This window comes from Panicum hallii, chromosome 6, assembly GCF_002211085.1.
Source record: "Panicum hallii strain FIL2 chromosome 6, PHallii_v3.1, whole genome shotgun sequence".
In the NCBI taxonomy this organism is placed as follows: domain Eukaryota; kingdom Viridiplantae; phylum Streptophyta; class Magnoliopsida; order Poales; family Poaceae; genus Panicum; species Panicum hallii.
In genome coordinates this window covers 3,690,804-3,704,090 of record NC_038047.1, presented here as the reverse complement: position 1 = coordinate 3,704,090, position 13,287 = coordinate 3,690,804, and the positions used below count along the sequence as shown (strand labels likewise).

General features: G+C 53.6%; 2 pseudogenes; both read right to left on the bottom strand.

Annotated features, from left to right (window-relative positions):
• Positions 1–678: 678 nt before the first annotated feature.
• LOC112896883 lies at positions 679–3,827 on the bottom strand (annotated as a pseudogene).
• A 6,000-nt stretch (positions 3,828–9,827) lies between these two features.
• LOC112897415 lies at positions 9,828–11,569 on the bottom strand (annotated as a pseudogene).
• Between the last annotated feature and the right edge of the window lie 1,718 nt (positions 11,570–13,287).

Genomic DNA, 13,287 nt, shown 5'->3' with positions numbered 1-13,287 from the left:
TTTGCTATTTAATCTCAAGTACTCTTGCAGTATCTCCAAGAGTCTTTTTAAATTTGACTCTCTAAATTATCATTTGGACAGCTTTCTACATAAAAATTATTTTCTATATATTTTCACTCTCCAACAGCTTTTATATATCCTGTGTACACTCTAGAAAGCCATTTTCATTATCTATCTTTAGCTAGCAAGAAATGCGGAATGGAGGATGGCTACATTTGGATAACCAAACTGTTGGAGGGTAATTTTCTATCAAAATTTCTATTTCTAACAATGAGAAAAGATATAGAGAGTCTCTTGGAGTTGCTCTTAGTCCTGTATTTAGCCTACGTCTTTGATTTTATGATATCGGTAGGTTTGTAGAATCTGCTCTTTAAAAAGAATCAAATTACTGCCTATAGCATATAATTACGAGGATAGCCTATCTTGACAAGGCTGTGATTAGTGTTTGACATGACAATTCCCTTTAATTTAGCTTCACGGACTTGCGTGGTGAGAGGTTGGGCGGATGAGGTGCCCCGCTACTACCATCTATTAGATTGAGAATGTATTTCCTTTTTAAGGTGCGTTTTCTCCTTTATTATACTTGCACACAAATATTCATCAACACTTATAAAATTTGTTAGCAATAAACTCTACCATTAATATTGATGCTTATCTTTCATGTGTTTATATGACGGTCTAAATTTGGTATTTAATCATCGTCAACAGCAGGCCCCAGTCGAAGTGAGCCGCTTGGTATGCCGAGAACCTCGTCGAGCCGATAAGGTTCACTAGTCGGTCCATGTCCAGCCCCTCCACCGTGCTCATCCAGTCCCACCCGGCCAATGGCTCCTCAGCAGCGCGTCGGACCTCCTCCGCCGCCCAGGCGGCGGCGACGCACACTCCGTTTTCCATGAGAAGGTCCCGCGCGGTGGCCCGTGCCAGGCACCCGGAGATGCACGTCCCGAAGTAATGATCCCCTAGCGGCGGGTCAAGGCGCGTGCGACAGCCAGCGAAGGAGAGGTATATCTCGTTGTCAGGGGAGATGATGCCGGCCGGGAGCTTGGCGTGGACAAAAGACACCCATGCGAGCGCTGCGACAGCAACGAAGCTGGATGGCTCGGCGGCGTTTTGCTCCGCCTACGAGAGCTCGGCGATGCGGTGCTTTAAGTGGTGCATATCTTGCGCCGTGATGGCGAATGTCCGGCGGCAAAGGTTGGGGCAGATGAGGTGACCCGCCACTGCCGCCTGCAAGTGTGGCGAGAGGTTGGGCAGATGAGGTGCCAAAAATGTTATCAATAGAGAAAACTATATAATGGGATCTGAAAGTATTTATTAATGGTCTGAATTGAGCCCATCACAATGATTGGCAAATTCTTTTTCTTCAAGTGCTGAGTAGCCTTTTATCATGAAACTATGGAAGGATGCTTATTATTTTTAAGAAATCTATAAATCTTAACCGAGTACATTATTAGTTATTTTATCTTTTTTAGATTTATAGACTTTACTATACATATAATTTATAGACTTTAGATATAATATATATATATATATATAAATGCATAGAGAAACTATGAATCTAGAAAAGTTAAAATGACTGGTAATTTAGGACGGAGATAGTAGATCGATAAATTTAATACTCCTATTTTCCAAAGGAAGGAACAATCGAATATATTCTAACTAGACAACATGTATCCAAATTACAGTGGTTAGTGCACTTCGACGGTAATAGGGCACATTTTAGTGACAAAGCCTGGTGACAAAAAGAAACAGCAACAATGACAAGCGCAAGTGAAGTGTGGAGAAAACGTTCTTTTCCTTGCGCACCGGTGGGCTGTCGTCGTCGACTTGGCTTTGGGCACTGCCCTGTTCTGTCGTCGCTGCACACAGGCCGGCAACCGGCGGCCGGCGTGCGTGGCGTGAGCAACGCAAGAAAAGAAACAGGTAATTGATGAACGTGACGTACCATTGGCAGATCGGGCGCGTACTTGCGCAGCACGGCCCTCACGAGGTCCTCGCCGCCGGGGAGCTTGATCGCCATGCGGTCGAACGTCGGCGGCTCGACGGTGTCGTCGTCCGCATCCCTGCAGCATGCCGCCGCCCACGCCTCCAGGAACCTCCACGCGGACCGGCCGTCGGCCAAGGCGTGGTGCACCGCCACGCCGAGCGCCAGCCCGCCCCGATGCCACGCGACCTGCGCGGCCAGCGTCACGGCGGGGAGCCGGCCGGCGTCGAGTGCCAGGACGAGCAATCAGAAGGCCTCAACGTCATGGCACTCATCCCCCGTGAGGCGCGCCGCGTCGGCGGCGCCCTCGCTCACCTCCGCCTCCGCGACGAGGAACCTGACCCCGCCGGCCACGCCTGCCTGTGTGCAGTCGATGGTGGCGTCGCCCATGGCTGGCTGGTGCAAGATCCTTCCGGCCAGGGGGGGGAGGTGGGGTGTTGGAAATGCACCTTCCACCGAGTGGTTTCTTAGGCACAACCGAATGGTTTGCCTAGACTGGGAGGGGATGAACACACGCATACCTTTGAGGTTGTTTGTACTGGGGCTTCGACTGATCTCAGTTGCTGTTGTGAGCTTTGATTTAAGTATAAGTCTTAAGGGGATAAGGTACAATGAAGTGGCGCTGGGTACAAGACCTGGCGCAAGTTATAAGAGAGCGGACCTTGGTCCATGGGCTGCATGTAAGCAGTAATTGCAGTGTGCCGTTATCTACGACTAGTCTATTTCAGCCTAGATAGTGCCTACACAAGGGTTAATGCCCCCAACAATTCTTCCCCTAAGCCTTATGTGCCTTGCTCGAGGGTACTTGGATCATTCCGATCCTGGATTGCAGCTCCTGAAACTTTACTCGCCCGAGTGCCTTCATCAGGATGCCAGCAAGCTGATCGTTGGTGTTGATGTAGTCGGCTTCGATGAATCCTTTCTCAATGCAGTCGTGAATGAAGTGGTACCTCAACTCGATATGCTTGCTTCGCTCGTGGAAGACGGGATTCTTGCTCAGCGCCAGTGCCGACTTCTTGTCCATCATGAGCTCCACGCATTCGGCCTCTCTTCCCATGAGCTTACCGAGTAGTCTCGCGAGCCAGACCGCTTGAGTTGCTGCCGCGGTAGCTGCAACATACTCTACCTCACATGATGACAGAGTCACCACTCGTTGCTTGAGTCATTGCCAACTCACTGAGCACTTCTCAAGATAGAAGAGGTTGCCGCTGGTGCTCTTGCGGTTGTTGATGTCACCGGCGTGGTCGCTGTCGCCGTAGCCAGCCAACCGAGTTGTTTCTATCGACTTCTCGTAGCACAGACCGTAATCGAGCGTGCCATTAACGTAGCGGAGGATGCGCTTCACCGCCTTTATATGCTCTTCAGTCGGCCTCTCTATGAAATAACTCGCAAATCCAACTACAAAGGCCAGATCTGGTTGTGTGTGGAGGAGATACCGGAGGCTTCCGACTAGTCACCGGTACGCGGTGGAGTCGACTTCTGGAGTGGTGCTGTCGCGGCTCAGGCGCAGCCTTTCCTCCATGGGCATCTGGGCAGGGTGGCACCCCTCCATCCCGCCAATCTTCACGACTTGGGCGGCGTATTGTGCTTGGCTCACAATGATGTGCCCGCCCTTCTGATGCACCTCAATGCCAGGATAGAAGGAGAGAAGCCCGAGATCACTCATCTGGAATTGGCCCTTCATCTCCTTCTTGAACTTGTCGATGGCCTGCTCAGATAATCCGGTGATCACCGGATCGTCAATGTAGACACCGACTAGTACTGGCTCCCCGTGCTTGCCACCACCTCGCATGTAAATGGCGTGCTCGTGCGTGCTCTGCTTGAAGTCGAGTGCTTTGAGCATTGATTCAAGCTTCGCATTCCAGGCCCACGACGCTTGTCGTAAGCCATACAGGGCCTTACGTAGTCACAGCACATTTCCTTCCTCCCCTGGGATGACAAACCCGGGGGCTGCTTGACGTAGACTTCTTCCTTCAAATCTCCATCAGAAAGGTCGATTTGACATCCATGTGGTGGACAGTCCAACCCTCCTGAGCTACAAGAGCCAGAAGCACTTGCACCGACTCTATGCGAGCCACAGGCACGTAAACTTCATCAAAATTGATGCCGACTTGCTGAACAAAGCCACGCGCCACCAGTCACGCCTTGTTCTTGATCACCTTTTCTGCCTCAACGCGCTTCAGCTTGAACACCCACTTCAGCCCAATGGCCTGGTGCCCAGCTAGGAGTTTGACCAACTCCCAAGTCTTATTGTGCTCAACCATGTTGATTTCATCGCGCATTGACACCCTCTAGGCTTCCTCCCGCTCCACCTTAGCAAAGGAGCATGGCTCCCCCGTGCTGGTGAGCATCAACTCCGCCTTCTTGAACTCTACTTGCTCAAGGCCTGGGTGCGGCTCCTAAGCAAGTTTTCCATTGTGCGATAGCGCAATGAGGCATCATCGTGGTCTTCGTCGAGGCGCCAGTCGTTGCTGCCGTAAGTTGCGGAAGAACTCGAAGCAGCGCTCGAAGGTGAATCAGCACTTGGAGCGGCCTCACGAGTACTTGGAGCAGCCTTACGAGTACTCGGAGTACCCTCCAGAGTACTTGGGAGTGACCTCACGAGTACTCGGAGTGCCCTCCGGAGTACTCGGAGTTGCACCAGCGGGAGCAGGGGGAGTCGGGGAAGCAGTCGGGGGGGGGGGGGGGTCGCCTCGCCCCCAGAAGTACTCAAAATGGAGCTCGTAGTACTTGGAGACATACCAGGGAAGTCAGAGATGTACTCGAGGGGATAGCTGACTCCTCCGTAGCCACCGCAGCTTCCACTAGGTACTCGACGACGAAGTTGGAGTTGCATCCGGTGTTACCATCTTCCTCCTGCGACCAGCTCCAGTCATGATCTTCATCAAACACAACATCGCGCGTTGTGCGCACACGCTGTGTCACCGGGTCTAGCACCCGGTAGGTCTTGACTCCTTAATCTTAGCCGATGAAGACGCTCGGAGTTGACCGATCTTCAAGCTTGTTGTGATGCCCAAGTTCCTTCACGTACGCCAGGCACCCAAAGGTGTGTAGGAACTGGACCGCCGGCTTGCTTCCATGCCACGCCTCATACGAGGTCTCGTCGGAGAGGGCCCGGGTGGACTAGCAATTGAGGAGGAACACCGCCGTGCTCACCGCCTCTGCCTAGTAGATAGGCGGCATGCCCCTCTGCTTCAGCAGGGCACGCGCCATAGGCACCACCGACTGGTTGCACCGCTCCACCACGCGCGTTCTGCTGGGGTGTGTGGGGCGCTGAGTGGTGCCGCTCCACACCTTGGTCAGCAAGGTACTCGGCGAAGTATGCCGACGTGAACTCACCGCCGTTGTCAGTGCGGAACACCCTCAGCCTTCTCCTGCACTTGTTATCCGCAGCCACCTAGATCTTCTTAATGGATTCCGGCGCGCTGCTCTTCTTTGCGAGGAAAGCCGCCCACATATATCTCGTGGCATCATCTACCAGCAGCAGGATGTAGCGCCGGCCTCCTGGAGTCGCTGGCGTGATGGGCTCGCACAAGTCGCCATGTACGAGTTCGAGCGGGTTGTCCGCCCTGTACTTGCCCTACTTGGGGAAGGGGGCGCCTGAAAGGACCTCAAGATGCCTAGAGGGGGGGGTGAATAGGCTAATCTGCAACACAGGTGTCCGGATACTCCGGATATATGTCCGGATAATCCGGATATAGTGTGCGGAGTTTCCGGAGATAATGTCCGGACTATCCGGGTATGAAACAAACTGCTACAAATCAAAGATAGAAATACTGTAAATTGAATCCAGTAAATTTAGAGGGACTAGTGGTACCTCTGAAGTGTTTCTCACCAGTTGTCTTACTCCTGAGACTTGTATAATAGTAGATCGCCCTCAAACCCTAAAAAATTAGTCTCACAAGCAAACAATCACAAATGCAAGCTAGAATTGCGAGAGTGACACAGAATTTGTTTCCCGAAGTTCACTCCCAAAGGAGCTACGTCTCCGTTGAGGAAGAATTGAAGAGACGGAGCTCAAGAACTCCTATGCTCCTCTCCCAAGGGTGAGGCCAATGCTCAAACCCTAGGGTCACTTACTATGAATTCCTCGGAGAGGAATGAAGATTACAAACCAGCTGTGGTGTTCACAAAACAATCACGCAATCACAAGCAATGCCTAGCCGTCTAGGAGCTCGGAGCTCCAAAAGTAATAAACTAGAATCCACGGGCTAGATTTGGATGATGTGCTCAAGAGATGAAATCAAGGATTACTTGCACAATCTTAGCTCTTGCAACAATCTTACTTCAAACCCCAAAGAAAATCACTCAAGAATGGAGCAAATGGGGAGTGAGAGGGCTCTCTTTGGCTTTTAGGCAGTTCTGGTCGAAAATAAGCAAGAGAGAGAGAATGAGAGGGGGTATGGGGGTATTTATACCCCCTCTCCTAGAAACTAGCCGTTGGGAGAGCGGTATCCGGAAACTCCGGGTATATGTCCGGATACTCCGGACATAGGAGTCCGGAGACTCCGGACCAATCGTATTTTGCAGACTGGTAACAGTAACCCGGAGACTCCGGGTATACGTCCGGATACTCCGGGCACTCTGTCCGGACATTCCGGATTGAGACCCGGACACTCCGGGTTAGACACAGAATTTCACATGCAGTCCCTTTTTGATTGTTGAGATGGTTTCTTATGATCTTTGTGGGTTCTCTTGAGCACAACTACCATGTCTACACATGTGGATCATAGTTCCCCTTGATAGTACGGCGTTCCTATACTCAATTTCAAAAATAAAATCTAGTCTTTCAGTACACTTGAGAACGCTGCTTTTCATATCCTTTTTGAGGGTTCACGCTTTGCTATATGCTTTGCTCAGTCACCATTAGCACCTGCACACATGCTTAATAACACGATTAAATATACATATGCTTTGTCATTTATCACCAAAATCCACTTAGGGGCCTAGATATCTTTCAGCGTCGGTGCTTGGTGGTGACGCAGACGTCACACATCTGCTCAACATGAGCCAGCGGCGGCAGCCCGTGCACCATGCTCCTCCCGCCCATCTGCTGCAGGGCGTCGAAGTTGACGTGCCCGAACCGATCATGCCCCCGCCAGGCATCGTCGCCACAGCGTACGGTGAGGCAGGCGTACGGTGAGGTAGACCAGCCTCACGACCTCCAGTTGCAGCACGTACAGCCTGTTCCCGCTGCGCGGAACCCTTGCCAGCAGCCGGCTCTCACGATCACGGATCCGCAAGGCACCATCTTCGATGTGAATCTTGGACCTGATGTCGTCAAGTTGCCCGACTGAGATGATGGAGTTGCGCAGCTTCGGGATGTAGTAGACCCCATCTAGGGCCTTGTGTTCCCCGTTCCTCCCGGAGAAGATGACGGTGCCACAGCCTTGGATGGCCACGACCGACCCGTCACCGAACTTGACCGAGCCGCGCATGGCCCGATCGAGGTGGGAGAAGACGTCGCATCGCCCCGTCATATGGTTGGTGACCCCTGTGTCCAGGTACCACCCTTCTATCCACTCATTGTCCCCGCCCTTTCCGAGGTAGGCTTGAGCCTGAGGCTCCTCGATACAGGTTGTCATTGTAGCTGTCGTCGCAGGCAGGGGAGCAGGCTCACGGCCGACCTCGTGGTCGCCCGAGTACTCATCAGCCGCCTTCTTGACTATCTCGACTACTTCTTTGACTTTCTGCACGGAAAACAACTCGGCTTGCGGCTCCTCTGAGTGGTTTTCCACGCAGACTTTGTGCCATGAAAAGTCACGGCTCTTCTTCCGCCTGGGCCACATGTGCTTGCCCCTTCTTGGGCTGCCTGCACTCACGTGCCTAGTGGCCAGCACGGCCACAGTTGTGGTAGGTGTCGTTGCGCGGTGGCTTACTCACCTCACCGCCGTCGACTGCTTTCTTCTGTGGAGCTGGCGGGCGCCGCTGCTAGCTCCTCCTGCCTCCGGTCCTGGACGCGCCCTCGCCCGACTCACGATTTCGCCGACCCAGCACATCACCATATAACAGCTTGCCCGAGTCGCGATTCGAGTCGGCGCGGTCCATGCGGTCCTCCTGCGCGTTCAGACGCCCAGTCACCTCTTCCAGTGAGAGGGAGGAGATGTCCAGCAGCGTCTCGATGGACATCACCAGATGGTCGAACCGAGGTGGCACCGATCGTAGGAGCTTCTCCACTACTCGCTGCTCCTCTATCTCCTCACCTAATTCCTCCAGGTTGATGACGAGGTTGGATAGCCGCAGAGCAAAGTCATGCACCTTCTCGCCGCTGCTACACGTCATGGCTTCGAACTCCCTCCGCAGCTGCTGAGCCCTACCCTTCTGGACTTTCGCTGCCGACGCACATTGTCTCGATGGCGTCCTATGCTTCTGCAGCCGATTGCTTCTTGGCCACCTGCGGCACCATCTCTGGTGGCGCTGAGAGGATAAGGGCCTCTCTGGCCATGCAATCTTCCTGGAAGTTGCAGTCACCATACTCGATGGCGTCCCAGAGGTTGCGGGTTTGGAGCATCACCTTCATGACCAGGCTCCAGTGGGTGTAGTTGGATCTCATCAGCGTCGGGTACTTTGCGCCACTCGACTCTTTCACCACCCTCTGAACGTCTGGCCACTCCCAATCCCGGTAGCGCCGCCCACCCGGGGAAGGGGAGGATGCCTCTGGTGGCAACGCGAGGTTACAGAGTCATTCGACGATGACCCCCCGCATCTTTCTCACCGACCGGCTTCTTCTCCTTCTTCACATGCCACTTTGGATCTTCTGGCCCCTGATCCTTGGGTATCAGGTCCTCCTTCCTATGGAGACCTTCTTCGCTCTCGACCGACTTCTTGCTCTCCCTCGAGCCATGCCTAGACCTAACGGACTTTCCAGATGAAGACATTGATCCAACGGATACTTAACCTAGGCTCTAGTATCACTTGTTGGAAATCCACCTCCCACCGGGTAGTTTCTCAGGCACAACCGAGTGGTTTGCCTAGACTGGGAGGGGATGAACACACGCACACCTTTGAGGTTGTTTGCACTAGGGCTCTGACTAGATCCCGGTTGCTGATGTGAGCTTTGATTTAAGTAGATATCCTAAAGGGATAAGGTACAATGAAGTGGCGCTGCGTACAAGATCAGGCGCAAGTTACAGAGAGCAGACCTTGGTCCACGGGCTGCATGCAAGCAGTAATTATAGTGTGCGGCTATTTACGACTAGTCTGTTTCAATCTACATACTGTCTGCGCAACGGTTAATGCCCCAACAGAGGAACCGCGCGACGGTCTCCGCGAGCGACGCGCGCAAGGCGGCCATGGCGGACGCGAACAGTGGGATGCCCCCGCCGCCGCCGTCGACGAAATGAGCAGGCGCTGGACGAGCGGGAACGTGATCCACTGCGCGTCCAGACTTTGGGATGTGGTCTTGCCTGTGCTGATCCTCAAGCTGAAGAGCACGGAGAGCATTGAAGAGTGTGCAATCAAGGTCGACGGCCTTGCCAATCAGATAAGGGAGTTGGGGGTGGAGATGCAGGATTCCTATGATGTAATTTGTAAAGCGAATGCCTCGACTCTAAACGATTCCTCAAGAGTCTTTCTATAAGGATGCTTTGAACATTAAATGCTCTTATGTTATATATATTATTATCAAATGCTATGAAACCAAAGTCATATGCTACCTCCGTTCTCTAATGTTTGGCATTGATTAGTGCAAAACTAACGCCAAATATTAAGCGATGGAGGGAGTAATAACATCTATGAAATACCAATCTATCTTCACAACTCTTGTACGATAAGTATGCATATAATTTAACTAATTCTTAGATCAAATTTGCGAAACTTAACCTTCAAATCCGAATACACCCTATAAAAAGAAGCAGTATCACATTTCAAGTTACATAATGTTTGAACATTTTGTAGGTGATAATAGTTTAAAGCGTGTGGATGTCCATGATAGAACAATACATACATCGATATAGAAGACACATACATGAATACAAAATCAACCGAAGTAGCTGAGGAAGTGCGACTTGTACGTGTCCATGTGCGCCGGGTGCAGCGACACAGATACCTGCACACCGCCGGGGCCAGTGCCTCCCTTCTTCCCGGCGACGAGCACGACCTGCCCGTCTTGGTTCATGGTGACCAACTCCGTCCTGCTAGGCGGGCCCCACCCGAAGTCTGACGCCTCGTACCCGGGGAACCTTGTGGACCCGGCCAGGTTCATGAGCCGGTCCATGTCCACCCCCTCCACCGTGCTCATCCAGTCCCACCCGGCCAGTGGGTCCTCCGCGGCGCGTCGGACCTCCTCCGCCACCAAGGCGGCGGCGACGCGCATTCCGTTTCCCGCGAGGAGGTCCCGCGCGGTGGCCCGTGCCAGGCAGCCGGAGATGCAAGTCCCGAAGTACTGATCTCCCGGCGGCGGATCGAGGCGTCCGCGGCAGTCGGCGAAGAAGAAGAGGTACACCTCGTCCTCGGGGGAGACGATGCCGGCCGGGTGCTTGGCGTGGACGAAGGACACCCACGCGAGCGCCGCTATGGCGACGAAGCTGGACGGCGGGGCGGCCGCCTGCTCCGGGGGCGAGAGCTCCACGATGCGCTGCTTCAGGCGTTGCATGTCTTGTGCGGCGATGGTGAACGTCCGGCGGGAGAGGTTGGGGCGGATGAGGTGCCCCGCCACGGTGGCCTGCAAGCGCGCGAGATAAGTGGCGCCAACACCGCGTCAGAAATATTGTCAACAGAGCGAGCCGGCTGTGTAACTGGGACCCAGATGCGTTGATGATCCGCCTTGCTTGACCGCCGCTCTCCCGCAGGCGTGCGTGAGCGACCAACGCAAGAAGGAGAAGGAAAAGAAGCCGGGGAAGGCGCAGGTAGTAGATTGGCGTGACGTACCATTGGCAGATCGGGCGCGTACTTGCGCAGCACGGCCCTAGCGAGCTCGTCGCCGCCGGGGAGCTCGATCGCCGCGCGGTCGAACGTCGGCGGCTCGGCGTCGTCGTCCGCGTCCCCGCGGCACGCCGCCGCCCAAGCCTCCAGGAACCTCCACGCGGACCGGCCGTCGGCCACGGCGTGGTGCATCGCGACGCCGAGCGCCAGCCCGCCCCGCAGCCGCGTGACCTGCGCGGCCATCGTCTCCGCGGGGAGCTGGCCGGCGTCGAGCGCCGGGACGAGCGAGCGGAACGCCTCGGCGACGTGGTCCTCGCCCCCCGCGAGGCGCCCCGCGTCGGCCTCGCCGCTCTCCGCGACGACGAACCTGACGCCGCCCCCGGCGCAGTCGATGGCGGCGTCGCCCGTGGCCGGCCGGTGCACGATCCTCCCGGCCAGTGGGGGAACCGCGCGGCGGTCTCCGCGAGCGACGCGCGCAGGGCGTCCACGGCGGACTCGAACGGCGGGATGTCCCCGCGGCCGCCGCCGTCGACGAAGATGAACACGCGCTGGATGAGCGGCAGCGTGACCCACTGCGCGTCCAGCGCGGACAGCCGGAGCGGCTCCGGCGGCAGCGCCGCGGTCGCCGGCACCGCGACGCGGGACTCCTCGATGACCTTGACCGACGGCAGCGGCATGGCGGCAAAAGGCAGGTGGGTGGCGGGCGCCCGCCGGTGTGGCCGAGCGTCCGGGGGCGGTGGCTTAGATTTTGTCTGACGCTGAGGTGTCGTTGGAGCAAATGACGACTGTGATGGCTCCTGTCTCAGGTATGACGACGTGTTTTTTTGTCTGAACTCGATGTGCGATGCCGATGATGCCGTGATGCTTGGGTTGTAACTGAACTTCCTGCGGAATAACTGAGTTTCCTACGGAAAGTAGTAACTGATTTTCATTCGTTTTGATTGCTTTTCCGTGCTGAGTCGATGACTCGAACCTGCGTGGAGTTCGCAAGTGCCTTGTGATTTAGACCGCCTCCAACAACAGAAGCCATTCGGAGTAGGCAAGTACACGTTTTGCCTATTGGTTAGAAAATAACTACAATAGGCATTTTTCCTTGCCTCCAATAGCATAGGCAAAAAGCATACTGCATTCCAATGGTAGTTGGCTCCCGCCGGCTGCAAGAAATTTCTCCCGCGCCGCTTGCAACCTACTCCAGATCCGTCGAATGGGTTGAATCATTTCGGCGCATCTTTGCATGCGAGGCATGGATCGTCTCGTGGAGGCTTTGGAGTAGGCGGAGGTCATCGGAAGGTCAAGGATTGCAAGTGAGTTCGATGGTTTCTTTGGATGCGACGGCAACACTGGAGGTTGTTCGTGTCCGGCAATGGGGACTTGGGGATGAATGTAGTGGGCGTTGATCCTTTTGCCCTGTTGCAGGTCAGGACGGACAGAGTTCACCATGGCATGGAGGTACATCAAGATGGGGATTTGCGGTACGTCTACCGCAAATCGTCGTCAAGAGGAAGAACTGCAAGCCACGGCCGTTGCAGTCTTAATGGTCGTAGGGAAGAAACGACGTTGGGGAGGATCTGTCATTGGGCATAAAGTAAAGAATCGTGAAAGGGAAGAGGTCAATGCTCAAATAATGCGAGATTACTTCAATGATCCTCCACTGTATGGTGAAGAGTATTTCAGGCGAAGGTAACATTTTATCGCAGATGCTTATGTTTTGCTTTGTTCCAATGTTCAGAACCTGTAGCTTATAGTTAAATTATGGCACTGATAAAGCATTGCACAATAACACTTCATAGGTTCAGAATGCGTAAATCTTTGTTCCTACGCATCATTCAAGATGTCACTGCTAGAAACAAATATTTCAAGCAAAAAAGGAATGCAGCAAAGAAATTAGGTTTCAGTCCGATTCAGAAGTGTTTAATTGCATTGAGAATGTTAGCTTACGGTGGAGTTGCAGATGCATTAGACGACACATACAAAATGGCAGAGACCACCGTTCTTAAGACCCTCATGCAATTCGTGCACACTGTCATTGATGTATATGAGAAAAGTACTTGAGACCACCACGTGCCCACGAGCTTAAAGTCATTCTAAAGCAAAATGAGGCTAGAGTTTTCCTAGACATGGTTGGTAGCATAGATTGTATGCACTGGGAATGGGAGAATTGTCCCACGGCATTGGCCAGCATGTACAAGGGTCATAAATCCAAACCAACCATTATACTTGAGGTAGTGGCTACTCAGGATCTGCGGATTTGACATGCATTTTTTGGGCTACTGGGTTCTCACAATGACATAAATGTTTTGCATCGTTCTCCTGTGTTTGATGATTTAGCCAATGGTACGACACCTGAGGTTGAGTATTGGATCAATAGCAACCCATATAACATGGGGTATTACTTGGCCGATGGAATTTACCCTGATTGGGCAACTTTAGTGAAGACAATC